This window comes from Larus michahellis, chromosome 6 (genome assembly GCF_964199755.1).
Source record: "Larus michahellis chromosome 6, bLarMic1.1, whole genome shotgun sequence".
NCBI classification, from domain to species: Eukaryota; Metazoa; Chordata; class Aves; order Charadriiformes; family Laridae; genus Larus; species Larus michahellis.
This window is the reverse complement of record NC_133901.1, coordinates 35,204,566-35,223,231: the sequence shown is the minus strand read 5'-3', so window position 1 is coordinate 35,223,231 and position 18,666 is coordinate 35,204,566. Positions and strand designations below refer to the sequence as shown.

Genomic DNA, 18,666 nt, shown 5'->3' with positions numbered 1-18,666 from the left:
TTACATAGTAACTTGGTGCTTTTGGTAATTCTAAAACTTGAGGAAGGATCATTTGGCAGCAAGATCAGCTCTGCTGACAGATGAAAACGTTTGTTGACACAACAAAGTAAATGAGCCTTTAAATAAAAGTCTGTTGAGTTTTTCTTCACTAAAGAAATAAGTGGCATAAAATAAAGTATGAGAATCATTTAGAAAGGTTTTTCCATTGAGTGCAGTTCAGATTTCTACCAACCTTTAAAGACCTACTTTCCCACTTACACTCACTGGCTTTATTTCTGAAATAGAAGACAGAAGTGACTGTTGCGCTGTTGATTAAATCTTTATGGTAGTGTGTCAGTCTTTGCTGGAGCCAGGGGACCCAAGAAAGAAGGCAAGGTGTATGGCCGTCCTTTTTTTTTTTTAGAAATGCTCCCGTATTCTAGGAGTATTGCATGTCAGGGGAGGTCTAGAAAACATAGTGGCAAAAAGCTATCAGCTAATTCACCTTAATGCATCCTTTGCTATTAGTGTTACCAGATCTCTTCCAGCATTTTGTGCAGAATTGCAGGCAATGCTTCAAATGCCAGAAATAAATGGAGTGGTCATGTGTGGGAGTGGAGAGTGTGCCGCCTTAAAGGAAGCTGGAATTAAAAGCACAGATCTCAAGACAGAACTGAAGGCAGCTCTGTAGGTCCTTTCTTACATCCTATCATTGCGTGCAACCACGTAGGAGAAAGACAAGGCCAGCAGGATAGTCAGAAACTTCATCTTGAACAGCTTCTACTGCAAATCACCCCTTAAACTCCTGCTTAAAATCTGTTGTGCAAAAGCCGCATTTGGATGTTTGTGCCTTGCATGGGAAGAAAAAGAGATCAGGGAAATCACCGATGTCATGGACAGCTGCGCAAGCAGGGAAAGCGTGAGGCAAAATTCCTTGGTGAGTCCCAGTGGACCAACATTGTGTCTGCCGCTTTTTAATTCCACACCCCAGAGAGCAAATTTATTCTTGGGAGCATAGGCAAGATAAACTAACCAAACACCTGAGGATTTTGCCTACATTGTAGAGCAGAAGCACGGCTCAATCAGCCAGTCTCCTGGAAAGAAAAAAAATCAAACAGCCCAAACCAACCATGGCAATAAAATTACGTAGCGGGGGGGTGGTAGAAGTGGGGGGCAGACAGGGAGGAGAAATAAAGGGAATGTTTCGAGCCTGTATTTGGCTAAGGACCTTTTTCCTACTGATAGCAAAATGCATTTGGCTTTGATCAGAATGGTTTCCTGCTGTTTCTGCCCCTCTTCTACTCTGCTTCTAGTTGCAAGTTTGTGCCAGTTTTGTGTTGTCTTTTTATGTTGCCCTGACAGCTACTAGCTGTCATATAAATAATCTGTTTCTGAAATAGATTTCACTTTCTGAAAGGGGCAAAATTATACAGGAAGCGGATTTGCTTGAACGAAGTAAGCTGTCACTAAAAGACTAAGCAGAAGCTAGTGAGAACTGGCAGGAAGGGTACACGTCTCTCAGGCAGCAGTAAAAAGGAGTGTTTCTGTCTTTTCTGCCTTAGTTTGGTGTCTGTATTTCCTGTTTCTTCTTCTTGGTGTTCACCTTTAGCCCAGGCCTTTGTCTGCTTGTCCGTAATGTGCAGTGTGGCCCTTCCTGCCTCTGTGGCAAGAGCATACGACCTGCTACTGGAGTGTGTTTGCTGTTGTGCTGGTGGAAGAGTAGCTGCTATATTCCTTCGCTGCGCTAATAAAACAAGGGCGATGCTCTGAGTGGTCAAGCAGTGCAGTATGAGACTCTTGCTGTGCTGTCAGATTGAAAACCAGTCCTGTTTAAGCACTAATTATCCTCTGTCAAGTTGTTTGTTTTCATTTTCTCCGTTCAGTGGAAACAAGAGAGCTGAGATCCACAGGCAACAGCAGTGATTTTGAAAATACTGCAGCTTGCTGGTGTCTTGCTAGATGATGGCGTATAGAATGGATTTTCAAAGTCCTGGATTAAGCTGTGCCTTTTGGTTGTCCCACATAGGTGGGATCAGTCATTTCATCCAGAAATAGGGCAGTATTTCACTTAAGTTACTAACCGATACGGTATGAATTTTACCTACCTGAAACCAGGTATTTGCAAATTAACCGTGCTGGAGTCAGGCTGAAGGAATTAATGAATTTCAAATATTTTAGGATTGGAGAACTTCACTGTCACCTTACAAACAATTTGTTACCAGAAGAACCCTCTCAAGGAAAAGTTTGATTACTAATTATTCATAGAGCTCTAGAATAATGGTGCCTCTGTGGGAAAAAAAGCGTGGCTAATGAATTTATCACGTGAGGCTTTTTTGTCTTGATATATCTTTTAATGGGTTTGCCCTGCAAGTTCTTGCACTCAAGGACTGATGAAAAGCAATAATGCTGGGCACTGAAATTTATAAACCAATTTACAATGTGGAAGGAATAACAGCTTTTCATTGAGTTAACGTTTAATTATCTGAGATCTTTTGTTCTTTATTTCTTGTAACTGAATTGGTTTGTCACTTCTGTTAATTAATTAGACAAAAAAAAATAATCTTCAAGCATGCTGTTGCTCAAATTAGTGTCAGTTGTGGGATTAGTGCATGGTTTGTTACCCCCATGAACACATACTGCTCTGCTTTGCTATCACAAAGGCTGGTGCGGGCTCAAAAACTGAACCACTTCCAGCTTTGAGGAAAGAGGGCTTTTTTCAGGCTTGATAAGCTTAGAAATATCTGACTGTCTCTGGCTAGACAGAAGCCTGATTCCTTTAGCACAATGACCTTAAATATGCCAGCGTTGGGAAACATCTTAGCAGTCATTACGCTTGACTTTAAAGGAACTTATTTTGGGATTGCCATGGCTGCCAGCCCGAGCTGTGATGTGAGGGTTGCTAAGGTTACGAGGAGGCCTTCAGCAATGTGCAGTGACATTCAGATAGGAGGAAGCAACAAATTGAGTGAAGAAAACAATTTTTGAAATTGGACTTTCAAATACATTTGGATGATTATTTGCTCACCTTTCTTCCCTGATGCATAACAGCTCCACATCAGGAAGGACAGAGCAGTCTGCATACACATTTCTCTTCTACCCTCCCTGCCCTTACTGTTTAGGAGGGATATTTAACTGGGCAAAACGTGGTAAAGTACAGGTGATACACTGCTGTAATTTAATCTCTTCTAGAGGAAACGCATCTTGTCTAATGATTTCTTTTTACCTTCTCCTTGAGTCATGAGGAACCTGTCCCCACCTCCTCTCCCCACTTTACCCAGGCCAAGCATGTCCTTCCTTTCCCTCCAAAGTCCTGCTGGAAGGAGCCCCAGGAGGCAGTGGGGAGTGATGGTCCTGTCTAGGCTCCGTTCCATTCTCATTTGGGCTGTGAAAGAGCCTGGCAGAGTAAAGCGAATTCACTATTTTCACTTCTTTCTGGAAAGGACAGAGAGCTGTGTTTGCTTGGTGAGAGTAAAGTGACTGTTTTGTACAGCTGTGATGAAAAGTCTCCCAGGGGATGGCAGCACTCCTTTGCGTCAAGGAAAATAACCACACTGCTACTCCCAAATCCTTATAAACTACCTAATTCCCGCTAATTTTATTGGAGGTAAGTGCCAAAAAAGGAGGCAGATCCTTGCAGTCTCTTTTTACATGGCCTACACAGCGTGCCTAACCCTGCTCACAAATGCTAATGGTAAGATCTTTTTTATGTATGGAAATATTGGAGGTAATAGGTGGAAGGCAACACGGAAGATCTACTGGCAAGGCTTCTATATAAACAGTATCTTGGGGATTTGGGAAACTTTTATAAACCCCTGATTTTCAGCTTCATTTCATCTTCTGTCAGTTTCTGTAATGGTTATGGTAAATAACATTTCATTTACATTTTTTTCTTTGAAAATATGAATGTTATGAAAAATAATAGGGTGCATCACATTTTCTTAAGTGTTTGTAGTTTGGGAGCATAAAATATAAGAACAAATATGATTCTCACTAAATAAGTAAAACTGTGGCATGAATAGTATAGCTGTAGTTAGGCTCTGTATCCACCATTTAGAGAAATGATGAAAAATGGGAAAGTTTGAAATGTTAAATAAAACATGTGAATACATGGCAGTGTTTATGAAAGAAAATGGTAAAGCCTGAAAGGAGAATCAGTGAAAGCAGAATCCCAGTGAATCAAATAACTTTTCTGAATGAGCATTCTAAAAAAGAATATATTGCTGCTGTATTTAGAAATTTTCTTAAAATTACCTTTAAAAGCCTGTTTCAACTCAGAATTGGGTGTATTTTAGGTCTCTGAATAACCCTTACTGCTAGGATTCTGGATTATTCTTCTAGATACATAATTTATTAGGATATTTCACATTTAAAAAGAAACCTTAGAATAAGCCTTTTATTGCCCTTCAAGTATTGCTAGTGCATCATGAAACCATGGCCTTAAAATCATGCGAGTGAAATAATATCCCCCTCTTCCTCTCCATTTTTCTTTTTTCTCCCTCTTTTTTCTTTTTTCTTTTTTCTCCCTCTTTTTTCTTTTTTCTTTTTTCTCCCTCTTTTTTCTTTTTTCTTTTTTCTCCCTCTTTTTTCTTTTTTCTTTTTTCTCCCTCTTTTTTCTTTTTTCTTTTTTCTCCCTCTTTTTTCTTTTTTCTTTTTTCTCCCTCTTTTTTCTTTTTTCTTTTTTCTCCCTCTTTTTTCTTTTTTCTTTTTTCTCCCTCTTTTTTCTTTTTTCTTTTTTCTCCCTCTTTTTTCTTTTTTCTTTTTTCTCCCTCTTTTTTCTTTTTTCTTTTTTCTCCCTCTTTTTTCTTTTTTCTTTTTTCTCCCTCTTTTTTCTTTTTTCTTTTTTCTCCCTCTTTTTTCTTTTTTCTTTTTCAATCAGTGGTTCAGTTTTGCTCACCGGTGCTCCAGGAAACAAGTGACCAGTGGTGCTGCCTCCATGCCCAGGCAGAAGGCAGCACTCCCTGCGGCAAAGCCCAGTGCCTGGGGGCAGGCTGTGGCCTTCGGTCTCGCCTGATCACCAGCTGGGTGATGAGGCCACCCCAGGCCAGGCTCAGGCAGCCCCTGCAGCACAGCGTTCTAGGTCAGTCTTTGCTCCAGCACCTTTTCCATCTTGTCCACAAGGATGGTTTCTGGTCCACAATTACAATTATTTTTTATTCTTTGACCCTCATAGCTAAGTCTGTTCAATTTGTTGCCTTCAAATTTGCTCCTTTCCCTCCTGGTTTGGGTTACATGGCTTTTTCAGGAGGGTTTGTAGTGATTTTAGGGTGCGCAGCACAGTATGGAAAGCGCTAGCCTTGATCCCTAGCGAAGAATGCAAGACTAGTGTGAGCCTGTCAGTCAAAAATAATCTTTTATCCTCCAGCAGCTAGTGTCCCTTCCATTTGCAGAGACTGAGATTGTTTATTGTGATTTAATATCACTTGGTGGATATATTTTCTATGATCTTGTCCAAGTGTGTTTTTTCCCCCTCAGCAGTTAATGCTGGTTAGCTGTCCTGGGTTCAAGATCCCTCATCCACTTCATTCCCAGAGTAAATGTTGTGAACCTCCTCATTGATTATCTTAACTGTAGCTGAAAACCAAACTGGTGATTGGGCCTTTAAATGAAGCTGGGGAGAGCCCTCTGGTCTGGAGGCACATCTGAATTGGAAGTTAAGGATCGTTAGTCTCTTCTCTAAAGCATGTGTGGGGATGGGTAGGGATCTATGATGAGCAGGTAGCGAAGTTACTAAACCGAGGGAGACATTTTACTTTTTACTTGCACATATAGTACACTGCAAATGCAAATTGCTAAGGTGTTCCCATTGCTGGTAAAATGGTGTTAGCAGTGTCAGGGAGGGGGCAGCCAAGGAAGCTAAGCCAGCCAGGCAGACTCATTGCTGAGAATGGCTTTCACCTGGCCCTGTTTTGGTCAGGTTCTACCTCTTTTTTAATGCCTGCTCTTTCTATTGCAGCAGGAGGTTGGCAGATGGAATAAGCTTAGTAACTTTGAAGCAAGGCACTGTGGAGCCAGAAGCAGTTCTTTCCTCTATTAACTGTTCTGAAACTTTATGTTTACCTTTACAAGATCTATATCAGACGAGATTCTAGCTACCTACAGGATTTTTGTTTGTGTGATACATTTGTAGTGGTGAGATCTGTGGAAAGCTTTGCACGCCTGCAGGTAAGCGAGCTGTGGTTTGAGTCCTTCCTCCAAGCCTCCCTTGCTCGGGGGGACAGTTTTCATCTCACTTACTGTACCAGTTTCACACAATTATAATTTCTCTGGCTTCACTGGGTTTTCTTGTGACATGCTAGTGTCAAGTCAGACTTGGGTGTTCAGGTTTTGCAAAACTAAGCTGAAAATAAAGCAAGAAAAAAAAGAAAAGGTTTCCAACAACACTTAAGAGTTTCTCGTTTCCAGCCTGGGAGTTAATACACCATGAAACCTTTTATTTTGTGGTCTTTTTTAGTGGTACACCGACGCTTCTGCAGAGAAAAACAAGGTGAGGAATTACAGAGAGATGAAAAATAGCAAGAAGAAAGATAGTTTCCACATTCCTTTGGGGAGCTTTAGAGAGATGTCACTTTTTCAGTGGTTCATGACGTGTGACTGTGTCCATGTCCTGGTCTCAGCTGTGCTCCTGCAGATGGCTTCAAAACCTGAAGTGGTTAGGGGACCCTTCAGAGGTTATAGAAATGTAAAACATTATTATTAACTTGGTGACAAGTTGCATTCAAAATGATATCTTACATACTGAAAGCATTCTCAAGCTTGCATGTGGTTTTTGAGATGAAAGACTTTACAACAGCAGTGGCTGGTAAAATGATTCCAGAGTTCACATATGCTGATAGTATCAGATTTTCATTTTTATGAATAATTCTGACAACAAAAGCAACATTTTGAATTGTAACTGAAATATGCATGTACTTTTAGGCACACATTAGCTGTCTATAAAAGGGCTTTTCTGTCTTCTCCTACTTAGATATTGAATGCCTCAAGGCATTTTAGATTCTGCTGGAAGCCAGGTTAGTGTTGAAGTGATTCAGGGATTTGGTGTTTTTCCTCCCAGGGATATGCATAGCCCCTGTGTTCAGATTACAATTAAATTATTATATGTTTGGCAGGCTATTATCCCAACGCACGTGACTTGTTGGCTGAGAACTGTACTGTGCTCTTTTTGCTCCTTCTGATATTGGCATTGACGTAGACTACGATAATATCAATGGCAAGTTTAGGTCAAGTGAAGTCATTTGATGCCTTACAACAACTGGTTGTTGCCACATCGTCTGTTCATCTAGAACAACAGTGTACGTCCGAGAGATGACCATGCCTAGTTGATGTTCCTGCAGCTTTTCCCCGTTCTACCAGGACATATAAGCGGTGTCCTCTACTCCGCAGAACCAAACCTGGGACTGCATGTCGTATTTCACCTGAAGACATTACGAGAGACAGTATTGCATGCAGAGGGTGACAGATCACCTGTTTCTGAGGTGGGTTACATAGGATCTGCAAATAGAGAAAACAACGGTACAAGAACAGGCAGGTCTGAAACAAGTAAGCATCTGCTGTAACTCTGAGAGGTGCATCTCTCCATTCATACATGCTCTTCTCATCTTCCAAAATGTTTCTGTTCCTGCCGTGAAGGAGTGCTCCCCTTTGAGACAATTTTTGCTTTTAACAAATGTCACACCATTAGCCAGTTGGGTCTTGGCTGTGATCTTTGGCACAGTGTTTGTCAGGAGCAAAATCAATGCCCTGCCTGCCTTTTCAGGGCACCCATCATCAAAAGTGAAATTGTTTGCCTCTCCAGCTCTCAGCTTGAGCTGCCAGGATCAGCAGTCAGGAAAGTCATCCTCTTTTAGGTAATTGGAGGAAATGCTATGAGAAGGTCAGTAACGTGAGCAAACGGGAAACTCTGATGTCATTTTTAGATGCAGTTGCTGATAGCGGAAATCCGTGTATCACGGTTCTGAACCAGGGACCCTCCTGTCTCCAGGGTGATGGGAATCCCTTTGAAACAGAAATTCAAAAATGGCATTTTTTTTTATTGCCTCTAACATGTTGGACCTTTCAGCAGCAGTCCTTATAATGTGCTATTTCCTGGTAAGTTCCAGGTTTTGTCTCTCTGACAGACAATATATTAGTTTGAGGCTGCAGTAATGCAATGAGCTTCTGCTTGCATTAGACTATGGGTATGGGAGCTCAAGTCTGCCTGCAAAAGGTAATGGTGGCATACCATAGAGTGTATTTTCCACCAGGAAGATATTTCTTGTTAGGACCTCTGCAGGTGGCAAGTGGTAATATAATGAATTATTAATATTGTATCAGTACAAGAGCATTGCTGTCATAAGACCCCTCAGACATCCGATTCATATTACTTAAATTACATGGCTCTAAAGGGCAAGTACATGTTTGCTGGGACCGTCTGCTTAGCTCTGTCAGTCAAGTTGTACCATAAACCGACAAAACTCCACTGGCCAAAGGTAATGGCTGCTTCTTCCAGTCTGCCACGGGGGCCCGAAACACCATGTGCAGAAGTTTGCCTGTTTCTTAAGCAGATGGATCTCTGAGAGCTAACACTAAAATGCTTAATTTGAAGAGCAAAATCAAAGATTAACCTCTGGGGTTAATACTTAAAATGGAAAAAAGAGATTCTGTTTTGTGTCAACAGAAAGATTTTTATACAGTGCAAACTTCTTTAGGGAAGCATCTTCCGTGAGGGTCTAAATTATGCACCGTGAATGATGACTATCTTGTACTGCACATACAGATCATTCAACCATGAGATTGGAATCATGTTAGTAATAATTAAAAGTATGTACTGGCTTTTGTGCTTGAATATACTGTTCTGGCCTGTGATTAAACTGTGCAGCATTAAGACATGAATTTTGGCTCATTCCAGCAATCACTTATAAGTAAAATCTCACCTCTAGAAGGTGTATACTCAGTTACTCATTACCTTGTGTAATGAACCAAGTCCATAACCTTCTTGGTGGTGTATGAAAATAATAAAATGTGATTGAAGGTTCTTATTTATGTTATCGTTCATTTTCTGCGATTGGGTGAGATTTGCAGAAGCGTTGAGGCAGTCATCTTTCTACCTTCAGATCTCTCTGAAGTTTCAAGAGAGGAACTTTTCTGTCTGTTGTGAGATATTTACTAGGTGGCAATAATTTATGTCAAAACAATTCTACAGTGAGGGTGATGAAGCACTGGAACCAGGGCCCCAAAGATATTGAGGAGTCTCCATCCTTGGAGAATCCTGGAACAACCGATTCAGCTTTAAAGCAAGAGGCTGGACTAGATGACGTCCAGATGTCCTTTCCAGCTCAATTTTCCTGTGGGGTTTTTTTATGACTTCATTATAACTTTAAGAAAACACAAGTCCCACAAGAATGGAAGTCAGAAATCTAGAAGATTAAAACAACAATAGCAAAACAAGTAGGGCCATTCAGTACTTTGCAGCATTCCTGAATTTTACAGGACATGAGAAATCTACTGAGTTAAGAAATTCTATAATAAAGCATGTAAATTCTTCAGATTGACCTGACAAAACCTAGAAGACTTGGGTTGAGCAACTCTCTCCCCATCATGTCCACTGGTCATCTTCTGATGGTCTTTAAGTGATTGAAAATGTATATTACTACAGTATTTTAAAATAAATTAAAAAAATCCCAAAGAAATAATGTCACAGGGGATCTTAGAAATGAATTCCAGAAAATGGAACATGGCCCAGTGAATTGTCATTTGCTGCATGTCACAAGCTCTAGGTGGCTCCACCACATCGGTCTGTGACCTTGAGCGAATTATTACATCATTCCGTACCAGAAAATGCAGAAATGGGCTTCCACCCTCATTCCCCTCGCTTTTTTTTGGTGGCAGGGCAAGCATTAGATGGGCAGTCCCTGTTCAAATTCTCACCATCTATAGGAGCACGATCTAAGGAAGGCTGAGCCAGAGGGCAAAGTAATTGCTTTCAGGAAAACAATAAGTACAATGTTACATTTCAGGACATACACCCTGCATTATTTACAGCCATCTTTCCAAACCTGATACAATGCGGGGCACAACTCAAAGTCTTTCTGAAAATCAGAATGTAATTGCCATTTAAATTGATACTAGATCATATTAGAAAGGATAAGGTGACATACACAGACATATCAAATGTACATCGTCTTCTTGCAAACATATATAACTTCACACTTGTGAAGCTGTACACAGCTCTGTACGGGGTTTTTGTTTACGATCATTTCTCTTGAGTCCCTGCTGTTTGTGAAATGCTTCTCCTGGGAGAGTACCAAATAGAGTTTTGTTTATAATAAATTCAGACAGAAATCTTGGAGCTGTGCAGCATCTCACAAGGAGTGATCCTCGACGGAAAGAGTGTTTTTTCCCTTCCTGGGACAGCGTGAAGAGGGGGGTTGGGGCAGGGCCTGCTGGCTAATTCCTAGGTTTTGTCACGTTGCTTTGCCACATATCCCCATCTCCTCTTTGACTGGTGCTTGGGCTGAAGATCTTCCCTTATTGTTGAAATCTGGTAACGGGGACATCCTTAGAAACACTGCCTGGCTGAGATGAAGCCTGCAGTTCCTATAAAATGTTGTGCTTTCGTATGCAGGTTATCCTTTTTTACCCTGCATAATCCTGTCCAGATTATTAAAAAAAAAATTTAAAAATCACCATTAGCTTTGTGACTGCTGAATAATCCAGCTGTACTGCATTTCTCTGGCCTCTTCTCTCTGTTCCCAAGCAGCTGATTCCCTGCTGCTACTAGTTTTGTGTGGGTTGAAACCTACCAGCTAGCTGGCTGTTACATTTTAGCACAATTTCTTGACAGAGGTTCTGCTGCATCTGTGCATGACTATAAATCTCAGTTACAAGACCTTTTTATTTTTCAGTTCGGTGTATTTTTGTGCAGCGTTTATGGAATTATTTTGGGGGTGCGGTCTGACACTTCCTCTCTACCTCATCTATAAATGCTGTTGTATTGCCATGCTCGGAGTTCCCCTGAAAAGCAGTTGGAGGTGAACCTGTGCACACAGCATCCTGTCACTGGGGCCACCGGTTTGGGAAAGTAACAGATGGTCAATAGTGCATGGGCCTTCAGGAATTGTCTTTTTAAAGAAGCTGGAATTAACTTTCCTGAAGAAAAGCGTATTTCCACTGGCAATGTGGCAGCCTAAGTACTAGCTTCATAGCGAAGTTTCACCCCTTAAAAACTAAGGAAGGAGTATAAAGGTTACCTGTAAACTTACAGGGATTGTGCTTCAACGTTTCAGCAGCAAGTTTTTTCTGTTTTGGTTTGGTTTGGGTTTTTTTTAAGTCATTTAAAATTCCTAAATTTTTCTGTGGTTACAAAAATACAGCAAAGATTATCTTATAATTCAACCCACTTATCTTTTAGACTTGCAAAAAGACAAACCTTTATTATGCTATTGGTTTTTAGGTTTGTTGTGTGTGTTTGTGGTTTTGGGGTTTTTTTTGAAATAACTTTTCACCGATTATGTTCTATTTGAAAATCAATGATATAATAATGTCTAGAATTCCTAAATGCCCAGAGGTGACACATTTGGTTGTTCAAATATGCTGTTGTTTTTCTTGTGCAACAATAGATTTTTCTATATGGTTTTATACAATATCAGATAAACCACAGACAAGAAGGGAGGGTGTGAGCAAGGGAGAAAGCTAAATGTTTTCTATTTATAAATAGTTATTAGTTTTGCTATTTTGACGCAATTATAGTAGCTGCCCTCATCCATGAAGAGATGTTCACCAGTAGGGTGAAACCAGAAATATTCAGTAAAGCACAGAAGTAATTATGAGGTTAAAAGAAAAATCAAAATATATGTTAGGCTATTGTTTGCTTTAGTTTGGCAAGTGAAATCTTTGCGATATGTCCTCAGTTGTTAACAAGTGTAACCTTTCTGATGCCATTGGGATTTCACTCATTAGTCATCCAAGGGTGGACTCATTTGTGCTTTATGTGCAGCCTTTTTTATAGCTGTACTTTCTGGGTGCAGAGTTGCCTTCCTTTGCCGCCTCCATTCAGGCATGTTTTGGGTTTTTTGAGCATCTTTTGTACTGATAGGTACTAAAATGTAATCAAGTATCATGTCACATCACATCATAAATCCCACCTTAGATTCCAACACAATTAGTTTATTGAAATTACTAATGCCTACACTCTGAATTACATGATAAAGCAAAATTAATGTGTCATTATACTATAGCATCCTGGTCAGAATTACCTCTTTTACAGAGAAATACAAGATAACTATCTTTGTAATTAAATGTGCTCCCGCTTGCTTAATAACTATAAAAACAGCCACTTTTCTGATGTAATTGCTTAGCAGTATTTAAGAATGCTCTGTGTTATCACCTAATGTGTATCTTTGGGAGAATTATAATAGTAAGAAAGAGAAACAAAAAAGCAAGAAGCAAGTTGCTATTTAAGCTTGATAAATACAAGTATATAATATTAAGAACATGGTTTTCATTCTTAAAAGTATTTCCTAGAAATTAAAGCAAAGCTCCAGAAATGTTAATGCCGAATGCACAATGCTCAAAGAAGATACAGCAGTAGTAAGAGTTACTTGAATGGGCTTTCTTTTCCTCTCTTTTTTCTCCTTTCTGTGATCACTGAATCTTGCTCTGTGTTTTGCTCTTTGCACGTATTGTTCTATGGTAACCTTTCATCAACATGAGGGGAGAGGATAATTTGTTTGTGGACAGTTTTCACGTGTTGTTTTTTTATTGTTTTTTTAAAAAAGGGTATTTTTATACTTATGAGTTGGAATGCTAAAAAGATGAAAGATGTGTTCATAAATCTTTGCAGGTCTGTCAGAAATTTGAATTATTTATTTTTGTCAGGCATTCAGGGTAATACCAGGTGTTCAGCAACGTTTACAAACACATACAGAGTTGTCAGCTTCTGTTTCACAATACCATAGACCATATTATGATTTTCTTGGAAGCCAGATTGATTACCTTTTGATTGATGCACTGTTCTGGGTGACAGCAAATAGAGAGGAAATAACTAATGGAGGTGGGTATTTTATCTGTGGCTATACCTGCTCATCCACCAAATCCAGACCCTTAGTGTTAGCTGCCGGGATTCGTGCTCCAGTCCTGTGCAGGAGCTGGAGAGACACTGAAATGCCCTAGAAATGGAGAAAGACTGGGGCTTGGTGTTTGCTTTGGAAACGCAGTGAGGAGGACACATGGTGTTCCTTCTGCTTGCCTTAGACATTTGTTGTTCATCTAAAATCCAGGGACTGGTGCTGCCGTATGTCCTTGTGTGGGCACACAACTGGCCCTTTCTGCTGGGCTGCGCTTAGTGTGCAGCCATCAAGCCTGTGTCTGGGGTGAAGAAAGGATGGTGCATTTGATTTGCGTAAGGAGTGCCTCTTTGAGTATCACATCAAGTGTGAATTTCTGCTTTGCAAATACCAAGAGAGGTGACTATTATCAATATATATATCTTCAATCTTTTTGAGCTGCACAAAATTGCATTTCTTTCAAAGATAACCATAGTAGTTTGCTAATATGTCCTTTTGTGGGTTGAGTTTTCAAGTACAGATTTTATTGCATTGGCTGGTCTTGATTCCCAAGTGACAGCAGAGATGCTGTTGCTTGACAATTCCAGGTCAGCATTTTGAAGGTTGCTTTATGCTACAATACGTTTAATTGTATACTACAGTGAAGTGTTTATCTGTCCTTATATAGGCGTTTTAGGCAGTAAATATTCCTTCTGGTCTGATAAATAGTATTTCTTCTGCATGATTTATGTATCCTTGCAAGGTTCTCCATCTCTGCCTTCAGTGATTGAATGGCAAAGCTTTGCTGATAATTTCTTTTGTCATTTTTGCCCTGGTTCTTTCAATTTTGAGTCACAATAGTCTCTATTAATATACTCGTAGATCATTTTCTCAGCAGGCTGATTTCTTTTTGCTCCTCTTCTAATGTAAAATATATTATGTTTTCCTATAAATAAGACTCTTATCCTTTTGATATTTTGTTAACCCCTTGAGGTAGTCTCTCAAATTTTTTGTTGTGGTTTTTTTTGTTTGGTTGGCTTTGGTTTTAATAGCTTTATATATTAAAGGTCTAATCCTGCTCCCAGTGATGCTTTACCATGTTTTTCCACTATAATGGTAGTATAAACTCCAAGTTTTTAGCATTCATACTGGTAGAATGGGTGATACTCTCATGTAGTCCTAAATGCAGGTTGTATTTAAGAAGAAGATTATTCATTCGCTATAGATGTCTAAGGCGTAAAGGCATAAAAACAAGGGGAAGGAGGGAAAAACTTTTGAGGGGAGAAAAAACAACCACCACACTTTTCTCAAAAAGGGGAAGAGGAAACCTGCCAGGGAGACTGGAGGGCAAGTAGATGATCGTGGTATAAAAAGAGAACTAAGATAATAAGATAAGACCCCCCCCCCCAGCGACTTCTGCTCTTTTGTTCACTGTGGAGGAGTTTGAGGACAGTTCCTGTTCCAGAACCTGCCTTTATGGAGGACTCCTTAAGGAAAACAGCACAGAAATAAATGGTAAATCATCTCATAGGGAGGTCACCAGTAGACAGAGTACCCCAGTGGCCTGTGGTGGGACACATATTGTTAAATGTGTCCCCAAGTGATCTGAAAAGGTGGCAGGTTTCACTGGTAATACTGAGTTTTTCAGCAGAGTAAAGGTGAGGGCTGACTGTGAAAACCTGCATAAAAAAATCCAGTGCTGAGCACCCGACTGATAAAAATGGCAGGTGAAGTACAGGTAAATGCAACATGAGGTCCCTGGTGGTGTGATGGGGTATAATCCTGGACTCCTGTTCTAAGATGAGCATTATAACTCAAGAACAAGGTTTTGGGGGTAAGAAAGATCAGCTGAATTCTCCATAGTCTTCAAGAAAACAACATGCCCTGCTAGGGTTTAGAAAGTAGAGGAATGAAAATAAAACAGAAAACATCATTGTGACAGTGTGTGATGGTGCTTCTGCATCTTGAATATTGCATGTAACTCTGGACCCATCTTCATAAAGGTATAATAGAATTGGAAAAGGCTCATAAAAGAGCAGCATGAATGATCAAATGTACTGAACAGGCTGCATAAAAGGAACAAATGGGACTCTTTTGCCTGAAAAAAAAATAAATGCCTGAAGAGATCTAGGAAACTGGGAGGTGAATATATCTTCCTAGTCAGAATCTAGCAGGAATCAAATGAAACTAAAGGGCTCTGGGTCAAAACAGAGAGGAGGTGATTCTTCACAAAGTTGGTAGTAAAACTCTGAAATATCACAAGACGTTGTCCATACTAGAAGTTTCCAAATGCAAAAAAAAAAATAAAATAAAAAAAAAAGTTGGATATATTAATGTAAAGAATTCCTTCAGATATCTTTAAGTAGTTTGGTTCAGGAAGCCCTTCTCAGTGCCGCTAGTCCCACTGGTGGCTGGACGAGCGCTTTAGGGAAGCGCTGACTGATGATCCTGTGATTGTCTTGTTCCTACTTTCTTCCTTAGGCAGCTGCTATTGGACATTGTGGTGACAGGCTGTTGGGCTGGATACGCTTTGATCTGTCCTAATGCAGTCTTCCTGATGCTCTTTTTGCTCTCCTATATTTACCCCTGGATGCTTTGAGAGGGTGTGTTTATTAAGCAGTCTTTTGCCATATTATGGAAGTGAATATGACCATGTTTAAATGGCTTGAAATCCGTGTGTCTCAAAAGACAGGAGGAAACACAGTGAAGTCAAAACAGCTAAGCCACCTTCCACAAGTGCTTTGGCAGCTGAAACTGGCCAAATACTCCTTAAGACAAGAATGAGTAGTAAGATTACCTCACAGGAAAGCTTCTATTCCTGATTTCTGTGTGTGTGTAATAAAAATACAGATGGGTAAACTTTTTTTACAAGCGGAACTTGCAGTGAAGGCAAATACCAGCAAAAAACTGGCCGTGAGGTCCTTGCATCACTCTTAAACCTGAACTCTAACGTAGCTTTACTGGTTCCAAACTGTGTTTCACCTTTCTGATTTCAATCATCTCTTCTTTGCTCCTTAAGAAGGACTAAGATACCCCATCCCTGGAGGTGTTCAAGGCCAGGTTGGATGTGACTTTGAGCAACCTGGTCTAGGGCGAGCTCTCCCTACCCACGGCAGGGGGTTGGAACTAGACAATCTTTAAGATCCCTTCCAACCCAAACCATTCTGTGAATCTATGACTACTGAAGTACAGATGGGCAGTAGATTTTGTCCTTGGAGAGAAATGCACTGCAAATGCAACTTTGAAACACTAGAGGAGATTGTGGCTTAGATTTTAGTAATTACTGGAATACCTTTCACAGAATGGATGCAGTAACTGCTCTACTGCAATTAGGATGGTATTATGTGCATCCATTTTTCTACAGTAAGAAAGGAAGCAACCTCATTTTTGTACAAATGTTTTTTCTTTGGACACACTGGTAGCTTTCAGTCTATAGATATGCTTACTTACAGACTGTAGCGTTTGTTGATGGCTGCAGAACAGTTATCTCCCACATAATTCAGTTCTGCTGAACCTGAAATAGTATGGTACAGTTCTGGTTTAATGGAATAACATTAAGACTTATTACATTAAGTTCTTATTTTTTCCCTTTGTGAAGTATGTTGCATAATTTAAATTTTAGATGCTGAAAGTCTTGATTTCCTCCTTTTGATGGAGGACTTTGAGAAGCTCTTCATTGCTTGACCTTTTAAGAGCCCTAAACCTGGCTGTGCAAACATGATAGACTCGATTGTCATCTGGTGCAAATAAATCTTGCACCGCTAAAATCACTGGAGCTGCACTGATGTACACCAGCAGAGGATCTAAGTCAATATTTACAACCTAGTTGTTGGTGGTGAAGTTTGTTGATACTTCAGCTGAGCTCAGCTGTGAGGGAAAACCTGTAGAGGATGTAAGTTGCAACTCTCAGTAATTTTGTTTTCACGTATTCTGTGGTTTCTTTTCACCAGCTCACTTAAAGGTGAAAAGAAGAGTTAATTGAATGGCAGCATCTGCCTTCATAAAATAATCTGATGTCAGGACAGCCAGCCTGCTCACCTATCAGTTCAGAGGCTTTTCCTATTGATAGCAGATCTTAGCTGCTGGGAGGTGGGTTGCCTTTGTGGAGAAGCCCAAAGGACAGAAATGAAGGTGCCGTAACCTACCTATTAAGTGATTTTTGAAAATTCCTGGAAAGATCTAGTTGGATGCACAGATTATTACACTATAAACTTGAGAATGAGATTTCAGACAGAATGTGTGTTTAATCTCTTCTTTAATTGCAAAAGGGGATTTGGTTTTATTCTTGAAGTGTCATGTGCTGCTACTGAAGTCTAGAGATACTTGGAATCATAGAATTGTTTGGGTTGGAAGGGACCTTCTTTAAAGGTCATCTAGTCCAGCCCCCCTGCGATGAACAGGGACATATTCAGTTTACCTATACACGCCTTCATTTAGTGGCCCTGAAAGCCAGACCTGCAATACCTTCTGGGTAAGAACCCTTTTGATGTGAAACTAGACTTAGTGTCTCTCCTTGGCTCAGTGGCCCCATCACAGACACCAGATGAACTCTAAAATGAGGAGCTAACCTCTTAAATGAAAAGTCAGGCAATCAACAGTGAATTACAGCTTGGAAGATGCTGTCCGTAAAACAATTTGTCATTTATAAATCATCTGGATTGCAGAAGACAAAGTTCTTCTGCCAGGATACAATTTTAGCAAAGTCCTTCTCAATCAGATTACTTGCCAACTGAATAACTATTTTTTTTAAATGCACAGCCTCTGTTAGGCTCTGTCTTTTCCATCAAGTTATTAGAATATCTGTCTTATTTCTCACGTGCCCTTCTGAAAAAGGGCCTGTAAAACTTGCTCTGCAGGGGATCCTTTATAAAAGTAATGTCTGAAGATGACATTGTTTCTTCTGCTGTGTTCTCCATCGTCTTTCTCAGGTGCAGAGACCACCTTCAGCATCTGATGTCTGTTGATGCACTACCCAAACAGGTATGCAATTAAACATAAATGTTAACCATTTCTTTCCTCTTAAAAGTGTCTAGGAAGGAAGAGAATACCCAAGTTTTCCAGAAGCATTGCTAACATCCTGATGGCTTAACTGTGACAGTCCCACCTCTCTTTCCTTAGGTTTTGTGCATTGAAAATCATAAGTGCAATAATGTATTAGAATAGCTTGCATTTACTGTAGTTTTCTGTGTGTTAATTTATAACACCAACAAGTACGTAGATTTTTATTCTCCAGGTCATAAGCAATTACATTTCAGAATTTGTCTAAGCAGTAGTTCACTTAAGGAACAACTAAGAGATATGTATACATTTCGCCCCTTCTCTCCCTCAGACACACTCCTTTTCTTCTACAGAATGTCAGTAGTGGCTGTATTTCACCACCACTGTATTGTGTTACACTTGTCAAAGCCTCTGTTTCCGATACAAATAGATGAGGTACAAGCCCGTGCAACCCCTCATCTCTTCTAATGGCTTGGAGAGGACATGACTTTAGTGTATGACAGTTATCACTAGCATCACAAGACAGCAGCTGTCACAGCTTTGGAAGCATCAGGCTTTCTATGAAGTCAACCGTTGGGAGCAGTGTATATTTTGTCATGGTTTTTTATAACTGTTGTATGGGGGAAGCTGGAGTTTTCCCAGAAATAAAGAAATACAGCAAACAAGTAAT

The 18,666-nt window shown here is 40.1% G+C and overlaps 1 long non-coding RNA gene across 2 annotated transcripts in view; it reads left to right on the top strand.

The window, feature by feature from the left end:
* LOC141744951 (uncharacterized) overlaps positions 1 to 18,666 on the top strand; it is a 257,857-nt gene that overhangs the window by 76,380 nt on the left and 162,811 nt on the right. The window contains exon 3 of one of the 2 annotated variants that reach the window (XR_012587631.1): positions 17,927 to 17,978. The exons of the other annotated variant lie outside the window; for it this stretch is intronic. This is a non-coding gene — a long non-coding RNA (uncharacterized LOC141744951). The remainder of the gene's footprint in view (positions 1 to 17,926; positions 17,979 to 18,666) is intronic. 2 annotated transcript variants of the gene reach the window in all.